The 18,312-nt window shown below is 44.1% G+C and overlaps 1 protein-coding gene and 1 pseudogene across 5 annotated transcripts in view; one reads left to right on the forward strand and one right to left on the reverse strand.

The window, feature by feature from the left end:
* Sv2b (synaptic vesicle glycoprotein 2B) overlaps positions 1–18,312 on the forward strand; it is a 194,781-nt gene that overhangs the window by 41,363 nt on the left and 135,106 nt on the right. The window lies entirely within an intron of this gene.
* LOC114699864 lies at positions 1,648–3,941 on the reverse strand (annotated as a pseudogene).

Here is an 18,312-nt window from a genome sequence, read left to right on the forward strand (position 1 = left end):
TGTGAGGTTGAAGAATTTGGTCAGGGTGCAAATGATACAAGATTGGAATGAGTCAATAATTGTGGGACTGTTTGGAGAATACATAGAGTTGTATATTATTATTCTTAGTGTGTTTGGTAGTTTCTGTAATAAAATATGAAGGAAAAAAAAGAGGTAAGGGAGACTTCTAAGGAACCTTTTTCTGATCTCAGATGACAACAGATACCATAGCAACAGCAACAGAAATCACTTCCCTGGAGCTAAAATGAGAGCTGGGCAGTGAGCAGGGAAGAGTGTGCACTAGCATCCAAAGAAGCAGCAGCAGCGCCGGGCCTCCAAAGGGCAAACACTGCTTCCAGTGCCATGGCAAGGAGGGAAAACTGTGGACAAGGTCACATCTGGGGAAGGAAGTAGGACTTCCTGATTCTGAGCCAGCTGAAGTGATCCCTGAGTCCCCGTGTCTTTGGCCCTCAAGGAAAGCAAAAGAAGGCTTTCCCTGAAGGAAAGCATCTTCGTTTATAGATGAGAGGGTCCTACAGTTTAGAATGAGACAGATATTTGAGAGTATTAGAAAGACTAGAAGAGTCATGGAAACCAGGCATTTTAGGATGAAGGTAATTCACATGTGTAAACTGATGACAGAAGATACCCACCAAGACTGGTTTAGGGAAATAAATCCCATGAGCTCCCTGCCAAAGGGGAGGTAGGCATATCTGGCCTCAAGATTCTGTCTCCTCTTGTTTCTGCAGTTTGGTGGGATGAGAGCCCACCTTTCACTGGAGCTTGGCCTCAGGGATCTGAGTCAGTGGTTCTACAAGTGTATCCTAAGAACAATAGCTTAGAACCACCTAGTATGGTGTTCGTTAGGAATTCAAAATTCTAGGCACTACCCTAAACACAGTAAATCAGAAACTGTTTTGGAACAAATGATCCAGGAGATTCTTGGAGCACCAAGCATGAGAACCACAGGTGCAGGATGTAGCTCAAATTCTAATTGGTCTCAGTAATTAAAAACCCAGAACCAGATATCAGGGTAAATGCTGAAAGATCAGAGAGACAAAGGAGCAAGCCACAGCCACCTCTTACCTCCATGACTTCTCAGCCTGAAAGGGGGCCAAGCACCTGCCTCCTCTTGCTTTATATTCTCCTCTCCACCCAGCCAATTGCTGGGATTAAAGGCGTGTGACTCCCAAGTACTGGGATCAAAGGCATGAGCCTCCACCGAATGGCTCGGTTTCTCCTATAAACAGATTTAATCTCTTGTAGCCCAGGGTGGCCTTGAACTCCTGATCTTCCTGCTTCCTCCTCCCAAGTGCTGGGATTAAAGGTGTGTGCCATCACCGCCTGGCCTCTATGGTTAGCTAGTGGCTAGCTCTGCCCTCTGATCTTCGGGCAAGCTTAATTTGTTAGAGCACCAACAAAAATCTTTTAGTATATCCAACTGTATCATTCTTTTCCTTCCCTTCCACTCTGGTTGCATTGGTAAGTGTCTGGTACCTTCCTAAGTCATTAGTTACATCATTTCCTCTAGGATCCCATAGCCAATAAGCATGTCTTCTTGACTCCCAAAATGATCCTTTCAGTGACATCTCAGGGATAAATGCAAACTGCCTGCCAACATAACTATTTGTCAAATAGAGCCAGCTGTCATTCTTCATATAAATAACATCTATAAAGAGCAAATGAAGTTGCCAATGAATTTATATGAGGCAAATTTACAATGCTCTTAACAAAAACCATGGGTCAACTTCATAAGGCCATATATGAAAAGATTATCTATAAGTCAAATGGTCATCCAATACTTTCTAATAATTAAATAGTTAAACATGACATTGCATCAAAAATGATCCCAGATTGTGAAAGGACTAATTCCAATAATCCCACAGTTTAATGAGGCCATCCCAACCACACATGATGACCTTGGATGTTTCATGTGGGTGCCACGCTGCACCTATGCACACTTCATCGTGAGCGTTAAACTGACTGTAGAGCTTGGTGGTCTTCCAGTCTCAAAGTATTTAATTTTCCTTCCCATCTCCCGAAGTCACATAGACAAAATTAAGATTTGGTTATCCATTGACTGGCATGCCAGCCATTTCCCATTTGGAGACAAAGTCACTGCAGCCACTGAGTGCATATTGGACTCTGCTACACACTTAAAATTCACAGGGATATCCCATTTCCAAACTCTTAGGTTCTTATCATCAGATGTGCTCACAGAGCTTCGATTCTCAGCAACAAAAACAATAGTATTGACAGCTCCCAAATGCCAATCATATTCCTGAACTGTCTCTCCACTTCGAAAGCCCCACTGCACTATCTTTTTGTCAGACATCCCAGCCACAAAGAGATTTTGCTTGTCTTCATCAGGATTGAACTTGACACAATAGGCTACTTTTCGGTTTCTAAATCTTGATGTACACTGTCCCGTCTCCATGTTCCAGAATTTCAGGTACCTGTCATAGGCCACACTGAGGAACTGTATTCCTGTAGTGTTGAAGCAGATGTCCCTCACAGCTTTGCTGTGACCAATAAATGTTCTCAGACAGCATCAGTCTCTTAATTTTATAGTCCATGGAACCAGACAGCAACCAATGTCCAGAAAGAGGAAACAGCCTGATCACACTGACACCCTGTGTGTGTCCAGACCACACATGAATTTGTTTTTTGGGAAGATAACATTTTTCAGGTGGCACAGATGACCGTAGATTAACATCAACATCCTGAGGTGTGTGAAGGCAGGACCTGCCTTGGTAGTGGTACATTTCTTTAATGTTTTTAAGATTGTCTTCTCCTCCTCAGGTCTCCCCTCTTCCTGTTTGCCTTTTTTTCTGCCTCTTCACTGTGATTTTATCCAACTCCTTTTGTTCTTCTTCTGAAGCTTTGGCTACATCTTTTTCATCCACATATTTTGCCCATGGTCCTAAGAAACCATCAATGTTAGATGCATCATTTTCTTTGAACTTTTTCCTTTTTTTCTGTTTTTCATCTGACCAGTTTCGAATACAGTTAAACCTTGATTCTTTTCAGCTTCTGCCACAGAACTAATATATTTAGCAGACACTTGATGATTATCTAGTGAAGGGTCCAGTGAATAGCCTTATGTGGCAAATGTTTTTCTTTGCTGTTCAAACATGAAGTCATTGATATGCGCTGTCTTGGCATATCCAGAAAGCATATTTCTAAGAGTAAGCATTTACTGTGTTCTAAAGGGATTTTCTGGTCCAGACTCAGAAGCAAATGTGGTCTCATAGGTAGGATTATATTGAACTTCTTGGACAGCAGGGTCAAAGTGAACTCCAGTTTCCAAATCATCCTTAACTGCCACCTCCGGAGCCGAGTCCACTGCCACTGTCGAGAGGGAGTGACTGAAGGTGATTTGGTCAAATGCATGAGAGAGTTGGTGGCTGGCAGGGGACACAGACTGCCCTTACTGTCGGAGTCCGATTTGAACCCTGAACTTGAACCATATGAAGCAGCTAGAGCTGCAATCCAGGCGGACATGACTGCAATAGATCCCCTCTGCTGTGCTCAGGCCAGGGCAGAAGAAGCAGCAATTTCTAGGTCCTGACAGATTGCCATGGAACACATTATTTACCTTCTTTGGTAAAAAAAATAATTTATAACTTCTTGAAAAAAAACCTTAATGATTATTACTATAACTGTATCAGAACTTGAGATTCACAAACATTTGTCTAGAGAAGCACAAGGAATTAAAACTACTTATAACTTTCAGGACCTTGTTGAGTGCCAGATGTAGCTTGAATTCTATTTGGTCTTAATAATAAAAACTCAGAGCCAGATATCAGGGTAAATGCTGAAAGATCAGGGAGACAAAAGAGCAAGCCACAGCCACCTCTTACCTTCATGACTCCTCAGCCTGAAAGGGGGCCAAGCTCCTGTCTCCTCCCCTTTTATATTTGTCTTTCTGCTCAGCCATATCATTTCCCATCTCCAACTCCCTAGTCCTGGGATTAAAGGCTTGTGCCTCCCAAGTACTGGAATCAAAGACATGAGGTCCCAAGAGCCTCCACCACCTGGCTCTGTTTCTTTTTTTTAGACAGATTCAATCTCGTGTAGCTCAGGGGGCCTTGAACTCCTGATCTTCCTGCTTCTTCCTCTCAAGTGCTGGGATTAAAGGTGTGTGCCACCACTGCCTGGCCTCTATGGTTAACTAGTGGCTAGCTCTGCCCTCTGATCTTCGGACAAGCTTGATTTGTTAGAGCACAGCAAAATATCACCACATCTTCTAATATATCAAACTGTATCATTTGAAAACCTTTCAAGAGCGGAGTTGCAGCCACCACCACCACCATGGCAGCAAGGTCCCTGGAAGCATTTCTGAACCGGTGTTCACCCAGCTTTTGATAAACATTTTCTGACCATTGATATGCTAATGATGGTTTTATGTTTTTCTTTCTTTCTTTCCTTTTCTTTTTCTTTTTGGTTTTTCAAGACAGAGTTTCTCTGTGTAGCTTTGGAGCCTGTCCTGGAACTCACTCTGTAGCCCAGGCTGGTCTCAAACTCACAGAGATCTGCCTACCTCTGCCTCCTGAATGCTGGGATTAAAGGTGTGTACCATCACCGCCGGGATAGTTTCCTTAAGGGCAGTTACAGACAGACTCGGGACATGGCGGTACCTGCTGTTGATCCCAGAGGCAGAGGCAGGCAGACCTCTGCAGTGAGCTTGAAGCTAGCCTGGTCTACATAGTGGCTACAGTGTGGCTAGGTCAGCCAAGGCTGTGTAGTGAGACCCTGTCTTAGTCCAACGGTCTGGAATTCTTAATAAATAGGAGAGCGATTTCTCCTCAAAAGAGGCTTTAACTGGGCACATGTCTCTTCTGTGTATTGGTTTATGGAGGTCCTGTGGTTGAGTTCTCCCACATTTCTGGCTGGAGCTAGTTCTTTAGCAGGTACTAGCTCATGCCCTGGGTGTCTGTCACCAGCTTGTAATCTAAGGAACAGGTCCTTATGGTCCACTTTCTTTGCCCTTCTACAACAGCATGAAGAAGAGAACTGCTGTCCATCTCTTTCCACACTGGACTTCGTGGACCAATTAAAATTGACTTGGGGGCTTGTACCTGATATGCTTATGCCACAAAAACATCTCCTTCTGCCAGAGGTGTGCTTGTACTTGCCCTCGCATGTTTTTGCCATGCTTCAGCGACCGCTTATCACTTTGTATTAAGCACAATAGGCCGGGTCCCTCATTAATTGTAGCCTTGCTGAGAGTTGACATCTGGAGTGATAGAACTCTGCTTTCTTATGGCCACAGGAACGGTGCAGAATTCCCCACTGTCTCGGTTGAACATATGCTAACTCTGAGATTTGCCACACTTCCCCCAAGTTCTCTTAAAATAGAACTATTATTGTGAGGGAAGCTGGAAGTGCAGTAAGCTCTAGGGAGGTGGAGTTTGCACCGTGGAATGGCAGAGAATCACACTTTCTTAATGCCCTCATCTGGAACTGGCCTGCATTATTTGTAGGCTGTGGGGACTGGGGAGATGGTGTGTGGCGGGGGCAGTGACTCAGTTGGTAAAATGTTTGCTGTTCAAGCATGAGGCCTTGAGTTGGGATCCAGTATCCGCATAGAAAACAAACAAACCCAAACAAACAAACAAACAAACAAAAAACAGGGTGTCACTGTGCACCTAACCCCAGCATTACAGTGGTGGTGGAGACAGGTGGAACTCTGAAGCTCATTGTCTAAGCAGCCTAGTTAAATAGATGAGTTTGAGGTTCAGTGAGAGAGTCTGTCTCAAAAGCTAAAGATGTAGAGAGTGTTCAAGGAAGAATGCCCAGTGTTGACCTCTGGTCTCCACACAGATGTGCGTAAGCATGCACATGCACCTATATACATGTGTGTACTTACATGAATAAGTACATACACACTCACACTCCCTCAGACTACTTGCACCCTGTTCCCAAAGAATTCCCTTCAGCAGACCTGTGCCGAGGCATGAGAAACTCCAGTTTTGGTAGGATCCTGGTGTGTAGCCCAAGTGGAGCTGTTGTTGCCAAATTCTGGCTGTTTGCACCCAGGGCTAGATGTTTTTCCTGATCTTCGGCTGATGTCACCCAAGGTCTATTGTGTGCTGTTCTTCAGGAAGACCTGGAATTTTTAGGAGCTCATGGCAGTGTAGTGTGCTGTACCAACCTAGTCCTGATCCACGTGACAGGAGAGTCTGTCAGGTGGCTTGCTGAAGAGAGCAGACAGGCCCTGCTTTGAAGGTTGGCTTTGCCACTTACCACTGTGGAGACAATGACAAAATGGTCAAATCCTGTGAGCCTGGTTTGGCTTATTAGAACAACAGTAGGTGATGAGGGGATGGGAGAACGTGAGTAACACATATAGCTTGTTCCCTGGCAGGGTGTGTGCTCAGTACCCAGTGCACGCTGCAGCATTATTTCTTTTCCAAAGGGTTCCATTGTTGAGCAGAACTTTCTGGACTTGAGTCACACTTTGACATCTTATTTTTCTGCTTAGAGAATATGATGGTTAATATTGTCAGCTTAACAGGATCAAGAGCTGCCTGGGAGACAAACTTCTGAGCATGTCTGTGAGGGAGTTTCTAGACTGAGTTCACTGAAATACCTTTCATGTGGGTAGCACTGTGTCATGGTCTGGGGGTCTGGACTGAATGAGGGAGCTGAGCAACAGCATTCATCTCTGCTTCCTGACTGTGGACCCAACGTGACCAGCTGCTGCCTCCTGCTTCTGTTACCAAGTCTTCCCTGCCAAGATGGACCATACTTTCACACCCAAGAGCCCGAAGGAATATTTCTCTCCTTAAACTACCTTTGACAGGTATTTTTGTCACAGCAATGAGAGAAGTAGCTAAGACAGGGATTTATAGCACATTACATTGGGAGGTAAAAGTGGTATCCTCAAATGTTTATGTTTGAAAGAGTGTTACTCTTTAACAGACATTGGCGGCGAAGCACATAGGGTCCCATAATACCCATGCAAGGGTCCTTCAGCATTCAACAGAAGAGGCATATCACACAGAGCAACAAAGAAATGTCAGGTGGCTTTTGCAGGAATACAGTATAGGCTGGATGTTAGTGGGACCCCGGAGCTCTATGGGTATGTCTGCATCGTTCATTTGACACAACATGGAAGACCTGAGAGTTTTCCTTCTTCACGGGTGCTTTCAGAGGTCCTCTTCTGACTTCATGCTTCTGCTGATTCCCCCTGCTATGATTGCTGCTGTAAGAATCTTCTTGCTGTTGCTTGCCCACAGTACGGCCGTCCTGGTTCCCCACTTCCTTCTCTTACGCCAAGTGTGTCCAGTCCACTCCAAATGCAGAACAGTTTCTTCTGCCTTCCCTCTTTGTTATTGTTTTTGCTAACTCTTGTTCTCAGGTATCTGTTGCTCTGAGTGACATTCCGAGATCTTCTCCAGGGAAAAACAGAAGAACTTCTTGATAGAAATGATGTTGCTTGCTCTTAAAATGCTATTTATTTCTCATCTCCCTCCAAGCTTAATATTTAAGTGTTGAGATGCTGAACAAATATAGGAATGATAATGTGGGTGGAGGTGTTAATATCAGAGAGAAACAAACTGGGTCCAAGATTTCGATAGTTGAAGGAATCTCGTGAAAAATTTACAGTAGAGAAAAGGCGAAAGGAAGGGGAAGGAGAGCTAACATTTATCGAGTGACAATGTCTCATATTATCACAATGTGTGTGTGTGTGCATGCACGCACAACATGCTAGGGTGTATGTGTGGGGGTCAGAGGACAATTTGTGGGAGTTGAGCTTATAACAAGCCTTCTTACCTTCTGCTGAGCCATCTCATAGACTCCAAGTTGGTTTTAACCCCAAATTTCCATTAAACTAAAGTCCACAGGTAGAAATTTATCTAAGGCAAGGCATGAATTATCTGGGACCCAACCCAGTGTGAATTAAAACCCAAGTTCGTTGTTATGCTTACTCACTTAACGCTTCCACTATGGAAGACAGCAAGTTCCATTTATTTTAGATTAGTTGATTTCATTATTTTATATGCCTGTATGTATGTGCACCACATTCATGCCTGGTGCCTGCAGAGGTCAAAAGAGGGCATCAGATCTCCTGGAACTAGAGTTCCAGATGGTTGTGAGCTGCCATATGGGTGCTGGAAATCAAACCCAGGTCTTTGGCAAGAACAAGTGCTTTTAACTGCTTGCCAACTCTCCAGCCACCGGTAAGGTCCTTTAAAAAATGAATTTAGTTCAGTTTTCATTTGTATCTATTTATAAGAATCAGGTGAGAGTTTTTAAAAGGGGCTCTCCCCATCAGAATCACCCAGGGAAGGTGTATTCAAAATCAGACACCTGGGTCCTATTAGAGAAAACTCCAGGAAGCTTCCAAACTGATTGTAACACATCCCAAGGTTTGGGGACAACTAGACGGGTGGTGGGTGAAAGTTTGTGGATTTTATCTTCTATGATCCTGCAAAGCACAACATTCTAGTCACGTGAGAAAGGATAATTGTCAAACACTTCTTCTATTTCGTTCTTGGGGAAAAAAGACTACTGAGCTATCTTTAGAGTGTCAGACCCATGCATGGTCTTTGCAATGGAGGAAATTTAGTTTTCTCCAGCAGTGCTTCTGAGTGACTGCAGGAGAACAAACGCATTTTACTTTGAAGACATTGACTAATGCTCAGATATGGGCAGGAGCTACTGAGAAAGACCAAGGATGAGATTTAGTTGATGTCGTATTTATTTTAAGAAACTGAAAGGTAAACCTCAGGGCTGCTGTGTTTCAGGAGTGCAGCATGCTTCAATGTGCTGTTTCCAGCATGCTTCAATGTGCTGTTTCCAGCATGCTTCAATGTGCTGTTTCCAGCATGCTTCAATGTGCTGTTTCCAGCATGCTTCAATGTGCTGTTTCTTGGTATACTTAAAGCAGAGGGAAAAAAATCTTCACAGGGATGCTAGTGGTGAGTACACACTGCCTGGCTTTGCAGAAGACCCTTTTTCTTATTTCTTTGGCTCTTCAGTTGCTCTGCTCCCTGACTTTTCTTGAGAAAGATCCCCTGTATCCCATGCTGGTCGTTCAACTGGCTGTGCAGCTGAGGTGATGCTAAACTCCTGATCCTCCTGTCTCTACTTCCCAAGCGCTGGGATTCTGTGCATGGGCTACTGTGACCTGCTTGTGTGTGTGTGTGTGTGTGTGTGTGTATGTGTGTGTGTGTGGTTGTTGTTGCTATTGCTGCTTTTTTTTTAAGCATTGGCTTATTTAGTCTCCTCTAAATAGAAGGATGCTAGTAATAAATAATGAAAACATTTAAATGCCAGGAAAATGACATGCAATTTTCCTTCCTCCTTGATATAAACTTTCTTAATAATTGATGGGTATTTCTTTCTAGTGGTCCAGGGCCTTTCCTTAAAGAGAGATATGCCACAGGCGATGCCTAGAGAGACTTTCTGGGTTGGTGTCAAGGTCTGAGATGTTGACTTCTCAAACTTTCTGCTTTCCAGCAAAGAGGCAGCTCACAGACAAGGACATACATTTCTCGTCTTGGAATGTAGAGTTGAGCCTTCTTTGGCTGCAGACCAGTTCCCCTGCTCTCTCTTTTTCTCCTTTAAACTAGGAAGGCACTATAATTAACTCTAGCTTGTTTCTAATGGGATAATTAATATGTGCCTATAGGAGATTACTGTGTCTCCTTAAGGTATGATGAATAGGACTGGTTTTCGTGAAAGCTACTTAGAACTCCAGCAGATGTAGCAATTGGCTCTGGAAAACATTCACACCGAATGGCAAGACATAACTAATTCTTCCTGGCAAGCTTCAGCGGGGAGCGGGGATTAAAGTACACAGTCATTCTCAGACTCATGCTGGGCTTGTTCTTTGTGGGCCTAGAGGATGGTGAGCAAAGGGGAAGCCACCCATGCACCCAAACCAGTCAAATGTGGATCTGAATGTCAATCTGTCATGACTGCGGGATTATTGGTAAGGCCCTTGACCTCTGAGTCTTCTCTGCTCATCAGTAAATGTGTCATAGAACTACTTCTTTGGTCTGAATCATCTCATTTGATGTCTGGGAAGCTTCTGAGATTCATAACTCAATCCATGAGTATACATGAGTCTACAAGTTGGTTATCAGCCATTGTCCCAGTTAGTTAGATGGTGAGCTCTCTTCTATCCAGGTCTCCAAATGCCTAAGTGAAGCTAGTGTTGGGCTATGGATGAGTTTTTGTGCCTGTCCTGGATCTCATTCTGTAGACCAGGCTGGCCTTGAACTCACAGAGATCTACCTGGCTCTGTCTCCCGAGTGCTGGGATTAAAGGTATGTGCCACCACTGCCCGGCTGTGGACAAGTTTTTAGTCTTATGATTTAAAGGAGCTTAGACCTACCACCCAGACTTCCTTACTATCTTAACAGTATTGGCCTTGGCAGTCCTTGAAGGTTACCACTGAGAATTGAGTTGTTGCTTGCTGCATGGTCCTTCTGGTCTTGGCATCCCCTGCAGCTCCTTGAGATGTGAAGGAGAAGTGAATCACCTTAGAGATGTGCTGGCTCCAAACCTTGCTTCTGCTCCTCTTCCTTAGCACAGGGGAATCTCTATGTTTTCTGAGTGACGTCACCTCTTTCCTTCCATCCTTAAGACAGTTCATGCTCAGAATCTCTTTCTAGCAAGCCATGGGCTTCTGGAACACACAAGTAAAAAATGTGTTCTCTGTCCTTGGCCAGAAACCCCTCTGGATATCATCGGGCAGATTTTCATACTTGTTTGAATAGGGGAAAGGAGAGTTAAAATATTGTAGACACAGTGCTTTAGAGGAAATAATTAGGCTGGGCTTAGCAAGGATGCTTAACACTTCAGGATTCGAGGGGCTATTGATTCCCTATGTTCGTAAGACAGTGAGCAGGTATTGCCACACTGTTTGAGATGGAGAGAAGGGTGGAACAATAGAATCTTATTCTTTCTTTCTTTTCATTTCCGTATTAACAAGGGTTTAAAAAGCATATTCAAGCACCTTCCATCCAGTGTGGTTTTTCTGTGTATCACTGTCTAAATGTCTACAGCCACCTTGTACTCCACAGGAAGCTGGCAAGGGAGAGCTGGTTGGGAACACAGGTTGTCAGGCTGCCGAGTCTGGGGTCCTCTGAGGCAGACCTTGAGACAAAGGTTCAAGTGCAAGGCGTTTGTTTGGGTGGTAAAGAGACCCTGGGAGAGAGGGGAAGTGAGACAGCGGAAGAAGCTGGAGGTGTTGCTCTGGGTTCTCCGGAGTGATGGGACTGCTGGGAAGTATGTGTGTACATATGATGTCGTTCTCTGTATACACAGATATATACTTACATTATATATGTGTGTGTGCCTGTGTTATAGTGTTGGTCTCTGTATATGTAGATATATACTTACATTATATATGTAGATATATACATACATTATAGTGTATATATACACATATCTATTCATTATAAAGAGTTTGTTCATGTGATTTTAGAGGCTGAGCACTGTGCTTAATAGCCTGGAGACCCAGGAGAGCTGATGTTCTACTCTGAGTTTAAGTCTAGACCAGAAGAAGGTTGATCACCTATTAGAAAGGGTGTGGGTGTGGGTGCTGTGTGGGAAGACTGTGTGTGTGTGATGTGTGGGGAGGCTGTGTGTATGGGGCTGTAGGGGGCTATGTGTGGGGCTGTGTGTGTGGACTGTGAGGGGGCTGTGTGTGTGTGTGGCTATGTGTGTGAGCTGTGTGTGGGGGGCTGTGTGTGGGGGCTGTGTGGGTGTGGGTATGGGTTGTGTATATGTGGGCTGTGTGTGTGGACTGTGTGTGGGGCTGTGTGTGTGGACTGTGTGTGGGGCTGTGTGTGTGGACTGTGTGTAGAGCTGTGTATGTGGACTGTGTATATGTGGAATGTGTAGGGGAGCTGTGTGTGTGGACTATGTGTGTGGGGCTGTGTGTGGGGCTGTGTGTGTATGTGTGGAGTGTGTGGGGGTGGGCCATGTGTGTGGGACACTGTGTGTGTGTGTGTGTGTGTGTGTGTGTGTGTGTGTGTGTATGGACTATGTGTGTGTGTACTGTGTGTGTGTGGACTATGTGGGGAGCCGTGTGTGTGTGGACTGTGTGTGGGGGCATGGTGTGTGGACTGTATTTGAGGGGCCTGCATTAGATTGGATTGGATGAGGCATCTATTCTACACAGTCTACTGATCCCAGGGTTAATCTCACTCAGACCTTCTTCCCTAAGACATACCCAGAATGTTTGGTGAAATCTCTGGACACTCTGTGACCTAATCCCGTTAACTAGGAAAGAGGGAACCTGCTGGAAACACAATGGAGCTATTCTACTCCCCTCTCCCTGATTTGGGGGCTGCTGGGCAGTCTCCATACCTCTGTCTTGCCAATGACTCAGCAGGCAGGGATTGCAGAGAACTCTGCTGGAGGACCAGTGGGTGTTGTGAAGCAATTGGATGAGAAGATACAGCAGATGCGGTGGCATCATCAAAGTCCTCCACAGAGTAGGGCAAAGCATTAACTTGCATGTAAAATCTTCAATCATTGCTTTTAAAATCACTGCTTTTAAAAGTCTCTCTCTTCTCTCTTCTCTCTCTCTCTCTCTCTCTCTCTCTCTCTCTCTCTCTCTCTCTGTATGCATCTGTGTGCTGGTGCCTACAGAGGCCAGAAGAGGGCACAGGGCCCCCTGGAGCTGGTGTTACAGGTGCTGTGAGCTGCCTGATATGGGTGCTGGGGACTGAACTTTGATCCTCCGTAAGAATAACAAGCACTCTTATCGGATGAACCATCTCTCCAGCCCCACTTAAATTTGTTTTCCTATATTTAATTATTTTATGTGTATGAGTGTTTGCCTGCATGCATGTATGTGTACCACTTGTGTGCAGTGCCCACAGAAGTCAGAAGGGGCCATGGAACTGGAGTTACAGATGGTTGTGAACCACCTTGTGGTTGCTGGGAACCAAATCTGGTCCTCGGCAAGAGCAACAAATACTCTTCATCCCTCCCCCCAAAATCTCTCCAGCCCAAGACTCCCACTTTCTTTATCTTGACAAATTAAAATGATCAATTACAGCTCTCAGAAATGATGCATTGACATCAAAGACTTTATTCAGGAGAGATCTGTGCTCTTCTGGGATTTTCTTTGAGGACAATCTACTAAGGGTAGAAAAAAGATCTGTGAGAGAAGTCTTGATTGAACTGTGTAGCTGGAGAGTTTCTCTCTGGGTCCTGCCAACCCCTCCCCCATAGTTCCGCAGCCCACTTATAAAGTAATCACTCAGAAGCTTATATTATTTATAAACTGTATGGCCATGGCAGGCTTCTTGCTATCCAGTTCTTATATCTTCAATTAACTCATTTCTATTAATCTATAAGTTGCCACATGGCTCTTGGCTTACCAGTATCTTAACATCTGCTTCTCATGGCAGCGTATGGCAGCATCTCCTCACTCAGCCTACCTGTTCCCAGAATTCTCCTCTCTCTTTGTCCCGCCTATACTTCCTGCCTGGCTACTGGCCAATCAGCACTTTATTTATTAACAAATCAGAGCAACACATTCACAGCATAGAGAACATCCCACAGCAGAACTGTTGACTTTTCAACATAAACTGAGGCTCTCCAAGGTCTCTCCATCTTTGATGTGTTTGGAGTTTAAAGAGAGGACAAATTACACTATCATATTCAAGTTCAACTTTGGGTAAGGTTGCGCTTGCCTATTGTGTTCAGATGAGAAACTTGGGTGTAGAGAGGGATTTGCTTCAATTGGAGAGCTGGAAAGTTCTTGTGAATGGATGCAGGCTGCCTGATGATGAAGCCTTCCCAACACCTGCTGGTTGGCTGGTTCTTCCTTGGAATATAACCTTTCAAATACACAATATAACTTAACAATGGTATAATTATATGCTTCCTGAACCAATTCAAACTAGGTCAGTGGCTGAAAGTTGTTTTTCTGATGGGGAATGTCTTGTACTGATATTCTCTCTCTCTCTCTCTCTCTCTCTCTCTCTCTCTCTCTCTCTCTCTCTCTCTCTCTCTCTCTCCCTCTCTCCTGTTCTCAGGTATAAACTCCCCGGGTTTATGAGCCACACAGAGAACTCCCCACTTCCTTTGTGTGGGATGCTAATTGCAATTTTTATGTTTCCATAAAGTGGCCGCACAGATGCTTTATCTGGAAGCTAAAGGCTCAGATAACAAGGGCAGGTACAAGCTCTGCTCTCCATACCCAGGGTCTTTTGTTGTTGCCCTTGACCTTGGTGGAGGCCCAGCAGGTCAGGAGATGGTCAAAGCCTCCTGTATGTCACACATTGAAGTCGTGACAGCAGGTGACAAGGGCTGAACTTGGAAATTCAGAGTAGGATTCAGGGGGAATTTCTTTTCCTTTTTCTCCATTTCCATCTTTATCAAAGCCCACTGAGCCTTCTGGGAAGCATTCCCTAGCAGAAGTGGATGCAAAAATCACCAGGGATACATGGACAATAAATGGTTTGAGTTAGTCTCATTTCTGAGGCTCCAATAAAAAGCATGGCATAAAGGAGAGATGTTCTAGATCATAAAGGGATGGGTGCAGAGCCCCTTGGGAGACCCAGCCATTCTGTTTCTCCTTTCCTTTTCTCTTCCTGCCCATCCCAGCTGCATAAAAATATTATTTCCACCTTTCTTCCTGTCTCCAGGATGATTTTGTCTAGAATAATGATTTTTGTTTTTGTTTTTGTTTTTTTGAGACAGTATTTCTCTGCGTAGTTTTGGTGCCTGTCCTGGATCTCACTCTGTAGACCAGGCTGGCCTTGAACACACAGAAATCCACCTGGCTTTGCCTCCTGAGTGCTGAGATTAAAGACATGCGCCACCACCGCCCGGCTAGAGTAATGGTCTTAAAACATAGATTTCCTTGATACTCTTGTCATAAAAAAATTTTAAAATGTTTTATTAGCATATATTAATTATACATAATAATGCGTTTCATTATGAGCTTTTCATATATATCATGATACAGTTTGACTACATTCACCCTCCCATGACCCTTTATTACTTCCCACCCATTCCTGTTGATCCTGTCCTCTTTTCAAATAGTCTTCCTACTTTCACTTCCTCTGTGACTACATGTTGATGGATCCAGTCTTGATCCGTCTTATACAGATAATCACAGCTGCTGTGATGCCCCGAGTGCAACAGTCATGTCACGCTCAGAAGTCGACACCCACAACATAACATCCTTTATGCAGCTTACAGTCTCTCTGCCCCCTGTTCTGTGATGCTCCCTGAGCCTTGGAGGCGGTGGTACTGGTGTCTCATTTAGGGCTGAGCATTCCACAGTCACTAATTTTCAGCACTTTGGCTAGTCATGAGCCTCTGCAACATTTGCTCCCTGCTGCCAGAAGAAGCTTCTTGGACCAAAGCAGACAGCAGCATAAACACAAATACAATCTGATAGATACATTATATCCACTAAGCAAAACAACAGCAGTATCCTTCCCAGAAAAGCCTATGGCTTCCCCAGTGGTGAGATTTTGGCCAGTGCAAAACCATTTCTCGATGTTGAGGATGTGTTCAACATCAACCATCTGTTCTAAGCACTTTGCAGATCCTTGCTCAGTTATCCTGCACAATAGCTCTGTGATGAGAAAGCTGTTGCCAACCCATCTTCTAGAGAGTTCGAACTGAGGCACAACAGGGTTAATTAACTGGAACTAGATGGTAAAGCTAAGAGGCAGAGGCAGGATTTGAACTTGAATCTAGATCAAGACTCTGCCTGTAGGATGAAGAACAAGTTCATTAGACTGGGTGGCATCCAGTATCTTTTTATCCCTTGGCTTTGTCTGCCTTGTGTTGTGTGTTTACTTCAGACTACAGCATGCGCCTTCTACATCAGATGCCTCCTTCATTCTACCAAGTTTCTCCCCACCCCACCATCCTCCCAGTTTATCTAGTTCTGAGAGTAGGCCAGAGGCGCTGATATTGGATTCAGAGGACTTGGTTGAGTCCTTACATTGCTCCGTCTCTGTGACCGTGAGTGGTCAGCTTCCTCCTCTGTCCTTTGCTGTCCTCACCTGTGAGAGGTAGAGCTTGGTCCACAATGTATGCACACCGTGGTGGTCCAGATGAATGGAGATCAGCGATGGTTCTCTGTTCTGGCCCTTATATCCAGGTCCAGTTTCCGAGTGTGCATTAAGCCCAGCATTTTCCAGGGAGGCTCTGATCTGGCCGATTTTGTCTTATCACATGTACAACTCAAGTCGACAGTGTTTTACATTTCTGCAGTTGTTGTAGCATATTTTTAGGAACTAGTGATAAGAAAATAATTTTGCACATGCCCAATATACATGAATGTTTCAGAACATTCTCCATCCATGGTTCCTTGATGTAGAACCCACAGATACAGAGGGTGGACCCACTACTTGTCAACACAAAGGTCGGAACTAGTGATACATCAATAACACAGACTTCAAAAACATGTGCCAAGTGAAACAAGCCAAACACACCCACTACATAACTGTCTGATTCCGTTTATAGGAAGCTTTAGAAAGAACCAATCCTCTAGACACGGATGGTTTCTTGGGGCTAGAATGGAAGCAGGGAAGCAGGGATTAATGGCAGCCACAACGAATGATGGTGTGTTCTAAGTCTGGATTGTGGTGATGCTCATAGAAACGTGTGACTTATCAAATCTACAGATAATGTAAGTTATATATCAACAAAGTGACTAGAGTAAAACGGGAAAAGTACAAAATAAAATATTGGAGTAGCACAGTTGAAGATTTTCCTAAGCAAGAAATAACAAAGAGAAATATATTGGACAACATAAACATTAAAAAAAAAATCCATGAACAGAAACATTAAAAAAAATCCATGGCAAAGACATTTAAAAGTGAGGCTGGATAGCCGGGTGGTGGTGGCGCACGCCTTTAATCCCAGCACTCGGGAGGCAGAGCCAGGCGGATCTCTGTGAGTTTGAGGCCAGCCTGGGCTACCAAGTGAGCTCCAGGAAAGGCGCAAAGCTACGCAGAGAAACCCTGTCTCGAAAAAAACCAAAAAAAAAAAAAAAAAAAAAAAAAAAAAAAAAAAAAAAAAAGTGAGGCTGGAGAGATGGCTGAGTGATCAAGATGAGGGGCTGCTTTTGCAGAGGGCATGAGTTTGGTTCCCAATCACATGGCTCTAACTCCCGCTCCAGGGAATCTCTGTCGCCTCTGGCTTCTGTGGGCACGTGTACTCATGTGCACATCACTCCCTCATACAAATATTTAACATAAAAACAAATATTTTTAAAAAAATTTGAAAATAAAAATATGAAAGATGAAAATGTAGATTTTTTTTTAAGTTTTTTGAGACAGGGTTTCTGTGTGTAACTCTGGAACCTTTCCTAGAACTTACTCTGTAGCCCAGGCTGGCCTCAAACTCACAGAAATCAGCCTGCCTCTGCCTCCCAAGTGCTGAGATTAAAGGTATACACCACCACCACCGGGCTGAGAGTGTAGATTTGAGGAAAGTCTTGGTATAATTTAGAAAAGATAAATTGAGAATGTCTCATGAGAACTAAACAGCAAAGAATCAAATCTCAAGTTAGCCCAGGTATGTACAGACTAACAGAGGAGAAAATTTGCCTATGTAGATGTGTAAATAAAACCATAAACCTTCCACAGGCAGTGTGAAATGTGAATAATTGAGTGTCTTGAGGTATAAACCAATTTGTTTGTAGAGATTAATGAGATAATAGCTGCTACCATTTAAAACGTGTATTCCTTTAATAAAGTTGCTTCTGTTCTGACAGTCTGTCTTCTAGAGGAAAAAAAAACAGAGCACACATACGTTCAGGCAAGTCCCTAAGATTACTTGATGGGTATTGAAAATAACAAGAAACAGCGGCATGTGTAGTTTTGAAAATAGGGATGTGCTTGAATATAGTTTGCTGAATCAAAATAATAGCAAGAAAGGTAATATTGTGCAGCCTGGGAAAGAAGCGAAGCATTGATCTCCCTGACTAGGAAACTGTGTGCTATTGATTCGTTTTCTATTCCTGTAACAAGCTGGACACTTATTACTCCTGACCATTGATTTCATGTTTCTGTTGCTCTGATGTCGGGCGAGGCATGACTGGGTCCTCTACTCAGGTATCACAGAAGTGACTCCCAAGCCAGCTGAGCTCATCTGGAAGCCCTGCAGGAAAATGGACAGAACTTGGCACTTGGAGGTTGTAAGGAGAGGTCTCCATTTCCTTGTTTGTTGTCACGGGTCCCAGAACCCAACTGTACTGCCAGCCAAATGTCCTCCTTCATCTTTAAGCCCCAACAGAGTGTCCATCCTTCCTGTGCTCAGACTCTCTGACATCCCATTTCTGACTCAATAGATCTGATTGAAAGAGGGCATTTGATTATTTCTACT

Source organism: Peromyscus leucopus, chromosome 1 (assembly GCF_004664715.2).
Source record: "Peromyscus leucopus breed LL Stock chromosome 1, UCI_PerLeu_2.1, whole genome shotgun sequence".
Lineage (NCBI taxonomy): Eukaryota > Metazoa > Chordata > Mammalia > Rodentia > Cricetidae > Peromyscus > Peromyscus leucopus.